Here is a 12,348-nt window from a genome sequence, read left to right as displayed (position 1 = left end):
CTGGCGTAGGCCAGTGGCTACAGCTCCGATTCGACCCCTAGCCTGGGAACCTCCATATGCCGTGGGAGCAGCCCAAGAAATAGCAAAAAGACAAAAAAAAAAAAAAAAAAAAAGAAAGCATGGTAGGAAACTTTGGAAGAGTAATGACTTGAGGTTTAGCATAGCACCTGAGTGGTGGATAAGGAAGTCAAACAAACAAGAACGAAAGGATTGCCAAGTAGTGCTAAGTGTTAAGGTGAGTTTGGGAATTGTGGACTTGTCATGGCATGAATCAGCAGTCATACAATTTCTCCAGCAGTACTTGGCAAACTAGAAGCAATAGTAGAGAGAGCAGATGGTGGTTTGAGCTGCTACTTGGCAGAATGGATAAGCAGAAGTTCAGGGGAGTAAGGAGGCTGAGAGTACTGTGAGAGAATCCATCAAAAGGTGGACCATCTCATTCAGGCAATGCAGGGAAGAAAATAAAGAAGGAGATGGCTAAGAGGGGAAATCTGGAAGGGGCTGAATTTAAGGAGTTTGTGATAGAAGAACAGGTTACAGTCTGTGGACATACTTCGTATGAAATAGCTTGTGGAACCTCATTGTTTAGACAAATGCTAGTGGCAATTCATCATTTTTTTTCTACAGTGAACTTTCTGTTGCTTCCTGTCACTGCATAATATTCACCAAAATTCATGTGGTACCTCAAAATAGGTCTTATAACAAGGTATTCACAATGACCTCATCCAACATTATAGCATTTGATTTTAGCATCTGTTAAGAAAAAGTGTGATTGCTCTATAATTAGAGAACTCAGAGCAATAGCATTTTTGTGTTAGTTTTACCAGTAGAAAATCAGATTAGTCTAATGAAGCTAGGTCTCCAAGAGCAGAGGCAATTATTTTCATATTAAAGGAGAAAAAGAAAAAAAAGAGTCTTCCTATCTTCCTCTAACCCCAGCTTTGGTTGTAGCAACAAAATTACAGAATGACTCAGGGAAGAAACATGAGGACCTTCTGGTCCTTTCTGACCCAGAGCCAGTTCAACCCCTGAGGAGATTATAAGAATTCCACTAACTAAAATGAGGAGAGAAGTGCTGGCGAAATCATAATAGCAAAAACTTGTGGGCTCTTAAAGATCACTCCCATCTCCCTGTGTTTGTTATGACCATCTTGTTGTCTGCTTCACCTTAATCCCTGCTATAGCTGTCCCAGGCTAGGCTGCATCTACATTTGCAGTGAATCCAGGTAGTTAAAAAGATGGAAACTGCCTTTCAGAACTCTTAAATTCTCTGTGAGATCGTTGAGGTCTTTTTGAAAGTAATGTATTCACTCAGTGTTTCCAGATACAGTACAATGGTCATCAAACTGAGGTATATGAACTTTCATTAAGACTTTTCAAAAATGTGGAGACAAGGGTAGTTTTCACGGAATGTTGCTGGATCCTAGGTTTCCAAGTACTCTTTTACTGAAAAGGATCTGCCTGAAAACGCCCCTTGGTTTTTGATGGCTTTTCCTCTCTCTCCTAATCACAGTTTACACTTATTAAAATAGAATACCTTTCAACTACCTCAAATCTTACTTCAGTGGCTCACTTATCTTACTTCAGTGGTTTACTTCGGGGGTGTGTAAAAAACTCAAGGGCATTAAACTAACCACAATTCAAAACAGTGGTGTTGGGGTTAAAGAGAGTGAATGATTATTAAGGACTGGATTACAAAATCTTTTGCAGGATTTGTGGCTTCCAATTCTTTGCTTTCAACAAAATTGAAGAGCAACCTAATCAAATTGTCAGCTTAAATTTATTAAATATAAATTTTGATGATAAATTACTACATCGGTTTTGGCTTATAATTCAAAAGGCATTCAAAGATCTGAGCGATACTTCTATAACAAAACACCGTCCATTACTATTTACTTATTTGTGTAAACAAGTTTTCTCAATGAGTATTGTATGTAAAGCAAAAAATGTGAATAAAATTGATGCTGAAGACTGTCTTATTCCAGCCATTAATAATATTCACCTATGAATATGAGAATTAAATAGGGGGAAAAACAGTATACCCATCAAATTAATAGAAACATTTCCAAAATAATTTGCTATAATTAAAAATTATTTATGAAAATGTCTATTTTTTGTCAGCAGGTACTAGTAATAATTATAAATTTTAACATTTAGAAACAGGGTCACAGGAAATAAAAAAATAAAATTTCAATATACATACATATTTTGCAGAGAAGAATGATAGGGTGATAACAAGAGACTTCAAGCAAAAAAATACATTGTATTTGAATAAAATTCTGTGGGAAAGATGGGATGGAAAATTCAAGTTCAAGGTGAAATACAAAAATTTTGACTGCTCAAAAAGAGCTTGTTCATGTATTTAGATTTTATTGGATATGGGGTTTTAAGATTAATAGTATATATTTTAAAGTGATATCCAAAGATTTACTTGAAAATGTCAGTATTATAGTACTTCAGAAAATTTTTAACCACTTAGTAATTAAAATAAAAATTTTAGATGTCAACCTAAAAACATGTGAAATGATACATAATTTCCTAGTTTTCAAAATTCTTTTAGAATTGACAAGCAAAAAAAAAAAAAGTTTAAAGCCTAGGGCAGTGGTTCTTGGCTCTGATGAACTTAAGATCCCCCAGGAAATTCGTAAAAGCTGCAGATTTCCAGGCTTTTGCCCCAGAGTTTGCTATTCTGTAATCTGGAGAAAGCAGTTTTAACAAGCACTCCCTGGTGATTTTGATATGTGATCTGTGGACTGACCTTTGAGAAATACCACTTCAAGGTTTCTTCTCAGATCACAATGCATCAGCAGAAAGGGGCCTACTTGAATCATTTTTTTCTGGCCCATCTGTAGAACTGCTTCCTCTGAGTCATATTTTGTGTCACACCTTCATCTTTCACTTGGGATGCCTTGAGAAAATTTTATGAAGACTTCTGCATGTGTAGAGAAGATTATCCAAGACACTAGTCCATCACTAACTCTCCCTGGCCGCCACTGCTGCCCACAAGTGACCACACATCATAAATTCCTTTCAGAATTAGGTACTAAAGAAGAAAGTGTTGCTTCTTTGGGGAACTACTGGTAGGTAGTTTTCCTTAGGGATAAATCATTAAACTAGTTTTGTTTTTATTTTCTTCTGATTTACTAGGAATCTCAGAGATAATTTTGTGACTTTGGACATTTGGGTCCTAATCCCTGCTCATGACCTTCTAACTTAATATTTTTCTTTGTCCTGATCTTTCAAATAACTTCCTTCCTTTTTAATTATTTTGATAAATAACTTCAGATCCTTTCTAGAGGAACATAAATAAGCAAATGGCAAAAATCAGTTTTTTGTATATGTTTTAAAGACATAGGGATACAGTAGATTGGAACCAAAATATTTCATAGTTTTATTCATCTATATGTGTGTTTGTATATATGTGCCTGTGTGTGTGCATATCTGTAAAGGCAATTGGCTTTGCTTGTGGATGGCTAGAGAATGGATTGATGGAATTTACTGTTATATTTTGGGTGTACTCAGAGGCAAGGCATATTGGGATTTCAAGTGTATCCCTGGGGAAACAGTAGGGGTGGGTAGGACAAGGTAGATGGACTTTGGGGGCTAGCTGGGTGCCCAGGCTTCAGTTCTATTGTGGAATTATAGTTCATAGCAAACAGGAAAAGTAGACTCTCTTAATACAGAGCAGTGTAACCAATGAATAAGGAGATACAACATCTGTAGAATTCACCTTAAGGGAGGTCCAAATCCCACTGGCGGGTGACTATGAAGGTGCTGTGCCAGTGTTCCTTCAGATATACCTTAAATCATTTGAGGGTCTTTGAAAATAATGTTTGGTAGAGGATTGAGAGTGGGGATATGTATTTAAGAATTACTTATTTGTTCTATATTTTAAAAATTCAACTATATATTCTAGAGCTGCCCAACCTCAGGGTTATAAAGTCAAATGAGACAAAGATGATAAAATCCTGGCTCTGAGGACTTTCCAGACACAGACAAGGATCTTACAAGGGCTGCCAGCCATGGATCTCCTTTTGTAAATTAGAAAAAAATACCACATCTCAGTAATAAGGTCCCTCTGGTGCAATATCTGGCAAGGGGAGGAGCAGCCCCTACCTGCTTCCCAGGTGAGAGACTGCCTTTCAGGGCAGAGCTACATGCCCATGCAGGGAGGTGCCTTAAATGAGAAAAGCTGTCAGCGTAAAACTTGGAGCTCACTAAGTGGCAGGGGTAGAGGCAGCAGAGGCCAGTCTATGATGAGTGTGGGGATGGCAGCCACCACTCAGCTCCAGCTGAAAATGCAGATGCTAATCCTGCCAATTCTTAATGACTTTCAAGAGAAAATGGAATCTGAATTTTTCTGTCACCCCTTGAGTTTTTTTTTTTTCTTTTCTTTTTGCCTTTTCTAGGGCCACACCTGAGGCATATGGAGGTTCCCAGGCTAAGGGTCTAATCAGTGTTGTAGCCACCGGCCTACGCCAGAGCCACAGCAACTTGGGATCAAAGCCGCATCTGCCACCTACACCACAGCTCACGGCAACGCCGGATCCTTAACCCACTGAGCAAGGGCAGGGATCGAACCCGCAACCTCATGGTTCCTAGTCAGATTCGTTAACCACTGAGCCACGATGGGAATTACTGTCACCCCTTGTGTTTCAAATGTTGCACAAACCAAAAAACATATTTAGGAGGTTCGTTGGGCCTGCAGACTGCCATTTTGAAGCCTCAATTCAGGATAAATAATCAATCTTTTTTTTCCCCTTTCTTTTTAAGTTTTGTACTTTCCAAGTTTTTCTTTTTGTGTGTGTGATTTTTTTCCTCCTCAAATTAAAATGATCACTTTTATTTTTTTAAACATTTTTATTTAGGGGGAACCAGGCCTGTGCATGTGGAAGTTCCTGGGGCTGGGATCAGTCCTGAGCCACAGCAGTGACAAAGATGCATCCTTAACTGCCTAAGCCACCAAAACAGAACTCCAAAATGATTGCTTTTAAAGAAGGCATTTAGGTTCCAGTAATTCAAGCAATGTTTTACATAAATTATATGAAATGCCAGTTTGATCTTATTTCTTAACTTGATTTATATTCAGAGTGTCAGAGAGTGAATGACAGAGGTAACACTCTTCAAAATAAAATGAAAACCAAAACCCCAAAACAACAGATATTTTTTGACATTCATTGTTAGGTATTATGGGGGAACATACAAAGTATTACATAGATAAAATGTAATATTTGTAAAGGGTTAGGGGTATATAATGCATCTCAAATTAGACAATCTAGTCATATTGCATAACCTGAATCAGAAGTAGGCTCAGTAGTCTAGACTGAGAAGAGAATTCCCCAATTCTGGTTTAGCTGTTCATATAGGCTGATATACTCCCTCAACTGAAAAAACAAACAAACAAAAAAACAAAATGGAACAACCTAAAGTATCCTTCTACCATAAATTCTTTTTTTTTTTTTTTTTTTTTTTTTGCCTTTTGTCTTTTGTCTTTTTGTCTTTTTGTTGTTGTTGTTGTTGTTGTTGCTATTTCTTGGGCCGCTCCCGCGGCATATGGAGGTTCCCAGGCTAGGGGTTGAATCGGAGCTGTAGCCACCGGCCTACGCCAGAGCCACAGCAACACAGGATCCGAGCCGCGTCTGCAACCTACACCACAGCTCACGGCAACGCCGGATCGTTAACCCCCTGAGCAAGGGCAGGGACCGAACCCGCAACCTCATGGTTCCTAGTCGGATTCGTTAACCACTGCTCCACGACGGGAACTCCCCCTCTACCATAAATTCTTAAAGTTAATAATAACCCTGTATAGTTTTAGGCACTAAAAAATAAGCACCAAATTACATATCCTTGTCACCTATCCTGCTTCAATGATCAAATACTAAAAATAAGATATGCTATTAATCATGTTATTAAGCCTTTCTTCTGTATTGCAGCATTTTTTCAGTTTTTCATTTGTACTTGCAAAGTAATTAGAGGATTATAAATGATAATTAGTAACTATAAAGAAGCAAAGTCTGAGCAGGGAGTGTGTTTTTTAAAAGCTGTGTACTCCTGGGTGACAAAGTTGGCTTTATAAGCTGCTACTTTCCATGCACAAAAAATTTTATTCAGAAATGTGTTTAATATACCAAATCAGACTCCCTTTCCAATTTCAGTTTGGGTATACTGTTGTAAATTATCTGAATGTCATGAGGCATCAAACACTCTGAACCACAGTGTGTATTTCTGAACTACAGGATCATTTTAAATAAATGAAATGTCATTACTTGGGTACATGTATAATAAACTTACGTGTATCTGTAAACCAAGCAGCATTTAGTAAAAAAGAAAATGAAGTGTGTGACCTAGTCCTGAGTCACTGAAGGTCCTAAAATAGATGCTAACTCTAAATTTTTTAATTCATTGAGGACTGTTAACTCCTGTGTCCAAATGGTCACAAAGCTTAATTTAAGAGGCTCATATCAATTAAGTAAAAGTTCTTCAGAAGTTAAGTTATGATATGGATTGGCGTTTAAAAATAGCATTGCCCTAGGAACATAAAAAAGCTTAAAAAGTTTAAGCATATTAATGGCTTTTCTGGGAAGTCCTCTATAAAGCCACTCATGAGCATGTGATTGTGATGAAAGAGAAACAGACCCATTCTTTTGTCTTGCCCATTGAACAGATTCAATAATTATCAAATTGAATTGGAATTGATGGTTGAAAACATCAGCGTTTTCAGCTTGAAATCTTTTTGCGTGTAGCAGAAACCGTTGTTTGCCTATATCAATGCTACTTCCTCTTTCTTCTTTGTGTCCAGTCCCAAAGCTGGAATCACAATTGGTCGGAACTTCTTTGCCAATGATAGATTTAAGTATGGACATGTCATTCAGTCCTGACTAATGAAACTTAAGGGGAAGACTGCTGGGGTTTCTCGGCAAAATCTGTCTTTTTTTTTATTAAAGGGGAGAGAAAAAAAGGACAATTTTATATTTAACTTTTCTTTTTTACTTTGAACACTATCATACAAGGATAGAAAGTTTGGAGGTACTGTAGCTATTGTCCAATAAGGTAGAAGGCCAAGACAATTATGAAGAAACTAACCCAGCACCCTGACAAAGTGGAACTGCTAAAACCACCTTCGAGCCACTTACCTCCAGATTTCTTATTACATGAAAATATTAAATGCCTTCGTTGTTTAAGCTACTGGCAGCTAGATTTCCTGTTGCTTGCAGGTCGGTGGAGTGTACCTGAAATCCCATTTAAGTGTAGGATTAGCGGTGTGCCAGAGCCAACTCACACTAGCTTGGGAGACAACTGTGCCTATGTCTTCCCAATTCTGTTGTCAGTGATTTCAAGTTGGTAGCTTTAAATCACCTATGATAGGCCTATTTACATTATGGGCAATGCTATATATCAAGGCTTTCTTTCCCAGAAAGCCAGCTGTTAAACATTTATCAGCAGCATACCACTAGGTGACTTGCCTTACTCCTACAGATAATGTAATAATAACTACTATGCCATCTATCATTTTTTAAAGTGCATTTTAAAATAGCAAATGGGTAATGAATTATATTAAGACATTTTTAAGTTGTGGAATTTTAGAACTGGAAGGGATTTTAGTAAAGTAGAGCAAAATTAAATCTTGATTTTAAAACTAACCTAACAGTACACAACCAATAAATAATAGAGTCAAGTCTGCACTTTGACTCTTTATTCTCATCTTAATGATCTTTCAGTACAACATAGAGCCATTATATTATTTATACAATAATAACAACCACAATAATAATTCTTTGTGAACATCTAGCATCAAATAAAAGTATTAAGCTGGTGAGATTTTCAATTTCTCTATAAATAGACCAACGTAGTTCTGATAATGCATACAATAAGTAATGTTTAATTATATATTCTAAATTTTAGTGTATTCAGCAAAGATGCAGACCTTGAAGATAGCTGACATATGGAAACTGTTAGAACGAGATTAGAAGCTGCCAACAACCTTCAATCATCATTACTCACAGTGAGTCCTGATGAGTAATGGGATGATCAGTTAGTTGTACCTCCAAGTACATGGAGGATACTCTCAAAGAGAGAGAGAGCTGAGCCTCCAGAGGCTGAAGGACTGTCAGATGGAGTCTGAACTCCTTGTTCAACTGAAGATCAACAATCTTGAAAAACAGAAACTGCATTGTGGGATGACATGAATTCTCAAAGGATCAGAACTGGACGCTGGGACAAGGTAATGCCAGATTCTGACAATGTAGGTTTAAAATGGCTGACCAAATTAACCAGCAGAAATTAGATACTGAAAATACTCAATACTGGTTAGAATACCTGTAGCAACTTCACACTGCTGGTGAAAGTGATAATTGGTACAACTTCGCAGAGCTGGTGAAAGTAGTAATTAGACAATATATTGCATATTAATAACTTTAAAGATGTTATTGGAGATCCTGCTGTGGTGCAGCAGGTTAAGAATCTGACTGCAGTGGCTCAGGTCCCTGCAGAGGTGAGGTTTTGATCCTGAGCCTGTCAGGTGGATTAAAGGATCTGGTGCTGCCACAGCTGCAGTGTAGGTCGCAGCTGCCATTCAGATTCAGTCCCTGGCCTGGGACCTTCCATATGCCTTGGGTATGCCCATGAAAAAAAAAAAAAAAAAAAGAAAGATATTGCAAAAATTTTGATAGATGTTGGCTTTGAGGTAATATGTTGGGGAAATTCATTTATGCTAGTCTCTCTACTTTGGAGTACAGTTGAAATTTTTCATAAAGTTTTAGGAAAATGCTTATAGTTTTCGGCTCAGGAGTTCTAATTTTTAGTGACCTATCGTAAGGACACATCATAGATGCAAAGATTAATAAACATTCATTATAAAGTCATGAAAAATGAGAAACAATCTAAATTTCTAACAATAGGGGAATAGGTGAATAAATTTTATCCATACAACAGAATACAATGAGCATTAGAAATCTTATTTTGAAAGGTATTTAGTAAAAAGTGAAAATACTCAAAACACAATGTAAAATAAAAAAGAATACAAAACAGCATAGTCTAAGTATGTGTGTATATATGTGTATGTTTAGAATACTGAAGAAGATGAACTAAAATCAAGGTGTTCTCAGTAATTTTAATTTTCTTCTATTTCTCTAATGGGCATGTAGAAATTTCAAAATTAAAAACTTTTTTCTTACTATAGAATCAGTCTATTTTTAAACTAGAATATACTGATAGTATGATGAAAAAGGAAGAAAATATTGAAAGATCTAATTTTAAAAATATATAAAATTAAAAAAACAGAACAAAACCTTTTAAAGTCACTTGGAGATAATTCTGACAATAACATGTATCTGTTTCAATCAGCATTGAAGTCAAGAAGGGAAAACTATACACCCAAGGCACCATATGTATAGAGGACAGAGCAGATTGATGATGCCATCAGGGAAGTGGGGAAGAGGGGAAATAGACTCATGGGTTGGGTGCGGGGTAGAATTTTGTAGAAGTTGGGAATTGATAGTGAATGTCTTTGTGAGGTTATGGGAAGGGACAGCAATGGGAAGAGGACTTAAAAGATTCTTGTTCTGCATTCAGAATTCACTTTCCACTTTGGGGTGCATGTTTTTCCATTCGAGGAGTAAGGACTGAAGAAAGTACAGTATTGTACCGAAAATTACTTGATGACTTCCCAGCTGTATGTGTCTGAATATGAGAACAAGTTGACAGTGAGCCAAGTGAGGCCTAACACAATTTATTGAGTTATAACATCATTCTCAAACTTAAGACTGCTTGTCCCAGATATGCAATTAATGGCTCTAGAAATCTGACCAACTTTTTCTCATGTGACTTAAAAAACCCTAGACCAGTGGTTGTCAATTTTTTTTTTCTTTTGGCAACACACAGACAGATGACGCTCCTATATGAAACAAATTCCCGTGGTGCACCCAAGGTTGAGACATTTCTCCAAATCTTTCTCTCCAAATTAAGAAAGCAATTTTATTGAGCATAATGTCATTATAAGGAAATTCTTGACTGGACTGTGATCTATATTTTAAAATCATGATTAATTCACAAATGGTGGCTGTCTTTAGTGGGCTCATCCCTTGGATAGGGCAACAAGGGTAGTCGAGCTGGGCTTCACACTTGGAGGCAGAGCTGGGTAGGTGTTCCACCTATTCCTCTTTTCTGAATGTAATTAAAATCACTTTCAAAATTTCTGCCAGTAATGACCTCTCAAGAGGCTTATGAAAGCTGCTAACACTGCAACCTCCTTCCAAATGACACTATCGTGGGCAGGTAGGATAGTTTGCCAGTGTCCCAAACTCATCTGGGAGTGGCCTTGCTCTTTAACTTTTCTTAGGGTCAATTTAAAAATAATCTCTCTTGAAAGAAGGTTGTGCCATTTCTCATCTTAAGTAGGCCCTTTTATCTCAAAATTAAAACTGAGTCACAGGAAAGAAAGAATGGTGGCTAATGATATTAATTCATTAACCTATTTCATTTAAACATTTACTGTACGCAAGGCACTATTCTAGGCTGTAGGGATTCAGCAGTGAACAAAGACAGACAAGCCCTACTATCATAAATCTTTCATGCTAGGAGGTGGAGACTGTCATTGGACAGGAAACAAGACAGGGAGTATTGTTGGTTCATTTGCTCCCTCATTTAATTCATTCATTTAGTTAACACACATAAAAAAATGCCTAACATGTGCTAGGCATTCTAGGTGCTTTCACATAAATTATCTAATTTTTGCATTAACGCTGCACAAAAGTATATTATTATCTCCTTTTTATAGATGCATAAATAACATAGTTGGCCGTAATGGTAAAAGAGAGGAAGCAATCAATATGTGTAATATAGGAAACTTGTTAAGTAAATTATAGTAATCTGTACAATAAAATGCTATATTATGCAGTTAGTTTTTAATACAGTTATTATAACAATTTATATGTACTAATATGGAAAGCTACTCAAGATACATTGTAACTTTTTAAAAAAGGCAAAATGTAGAATAGGGTTTAAAATCAGCTTGTTTATAATTTCTTCTAAAAAATATATTCATATACCGATGTTTGTACATGAAAAGTAATATGGGGAGTTCCTGTCGTGGCGCAGTGGTTAACGAATCCAACTAGGAACCATGAGGTTGTGGGTTCGATCTCTGCCCTTGCTCAGTGGGTTAAGGATCCGACGTTGCCTTGAGCTGTGGTGTGGGTCGCAGACACGGCTCGGATCCCGCGTTGCTGTGGCTCTGGCGTAGGCCGGTGGCTACAGCTCCGATTAGACCCCTAGTCTGGGAACCTCCCATATGCCGCAGGAGTGGCCCAAGAAATGGCAAAAAGACAAAAAAAAAAAAAAAAAAGAAAGAAAAGTAATATGAAAGACTACTATAAAAATAATTCCATAGCCATCACTTCTGGGGAAGGGGTCTGGTGATTTAGGTTAAGAGGAATACTTCCTTTTAACTATATATTAAAATATATTCCTTTCGAGAGTCTGAAGTGTTAACCATATGTATTAGTTACTTTTTCAATTACAACTGTTAATGAGTTTTAGAAGAAAGTTGATTGGCTTTCTGGGAGCTTCAGGGTTATGATTGGCTCGTTTAAGGTCATGTGTATTTAGTTTCAGAGTCCTCGCTTTACAAATAAAGATAAGTAAATGTCATACAAAGGAAAAAAATAACCTGTATGCTTTTAGTCGATGTTGTGAGTGTGCATGGTGAAAGGCAAGAGGCATCCTGAACAAAACTTAGAGGTAAGCTGGGTGATTTAGAATAGGTGCTAATTTTTCAGTCTTTGTATTCACAGTACCTAGTACAGACTTGGAACTAGCAAATAATATTTGTTAAAAGCATATGAAATTACTTGAGGATATTAGAAGTGAGAACACAATCCTGGTGATTTTCATGGAGTTAATGTAGTTTCTGGGGCTGATAATATGGTTTGACCATCCTGGATAGATGAAGATACAAGAGAAAATGTGGTTCAGAATATAAATGATTCAATTCTTTCTTATCCCTAGTAGAAGGCATATCCTTCAAGTTTGCTGATTTGGAAAATCCTTATTTTTTACAAGACTGAATTCCCTTGCTTGCTATTTATTTATCAGCATTCTGCTGACAAATCTTGTTGCTTCTCTGTCTTTATCCCCTTTTCTGTTTTCCTTGTTAAAAGATCTACTTTAAAAAAAAGCAGTTCAGTATCCCAACTATTTCAAAATCTCATTTCATTTCATTTGTCATTTATTAATGGGCCTATTTTCTCTCCAGTGTTTCTTAACCCCCAGATATATTTGAGGAACTCTTTTTAAATCCCTGAGGCTATTATTGCATCACTAGTTCTTTTTGCTATCTTTTTTTTTTAAATC

General features: G+C 36.8%; 2 protein-coding genes across 7 annotated transcripts in view; one reads left to right on the top strand and one right to left on the bottom strand.

The window, feature by feature from the left end:
• Positions 1 to 12,348, bottom strand: part of CCDC196 (coiled-coil domain containing 196) — a 137,305-nt gene that overhangs the window by 17,653 nt on the left and 107,304 nt on the right. For 2 of the 5 annotated variants that reach the window (XR_014810975.1, XM_084969505.1), the window contains exon 3: positions 7,134 to 7,229. The exons of the other annotated variants lie outside the window; for them this stretch is intronic. The gene's annotated coding sequence lies outside the window, so the exon portion shown is untranslated. The remainder of the gene's footprint in view (positions 1 to 7,133; positions 7,230 to 12,348) is intronic. 5 annotated transcript variants of the gene reach the window in all.
• The window catches only part of LOC102162169 (uncharacterized), a 58,981-nt gene that overhangs the window by 29,488 nt on the left and 17,145 nt on the right, over positions 1 to 12,348 (top strand). For both annotated transcript variants that reach the window (XM_084969526.1, XM_084969525.1), the window contains exon 5: positions 7,903 to 8,221. The gene's annotated coding sequence lies outside the window, so the exon portion shown is untranslated. The remainder of the gene's footprint in view (positions 1 to 7,902; positions 8,222 to 12,348) is intronic.

The sequence above is a fragment of the Sus scrofa genome, chromosome 7, assembly GCF_054392235.1.
Source record: "Sus scrofa isolate SSC_HxYL_T2T_F1_AM1 chromosome 7, Sscrofa_HxYL_maternal_Yorkshire_Landrace_v2.0, whole genome shotgun sequence".
NCBI classification, from domain to species: Eukaryota; Metazoa; Chordata; class Mammalia; order Artiodactyla; family Suidae; genus Sus; species Sus scrofa.
This window is presented reverse-complemented; position numbering and strand designations above follow the sequence as displayed.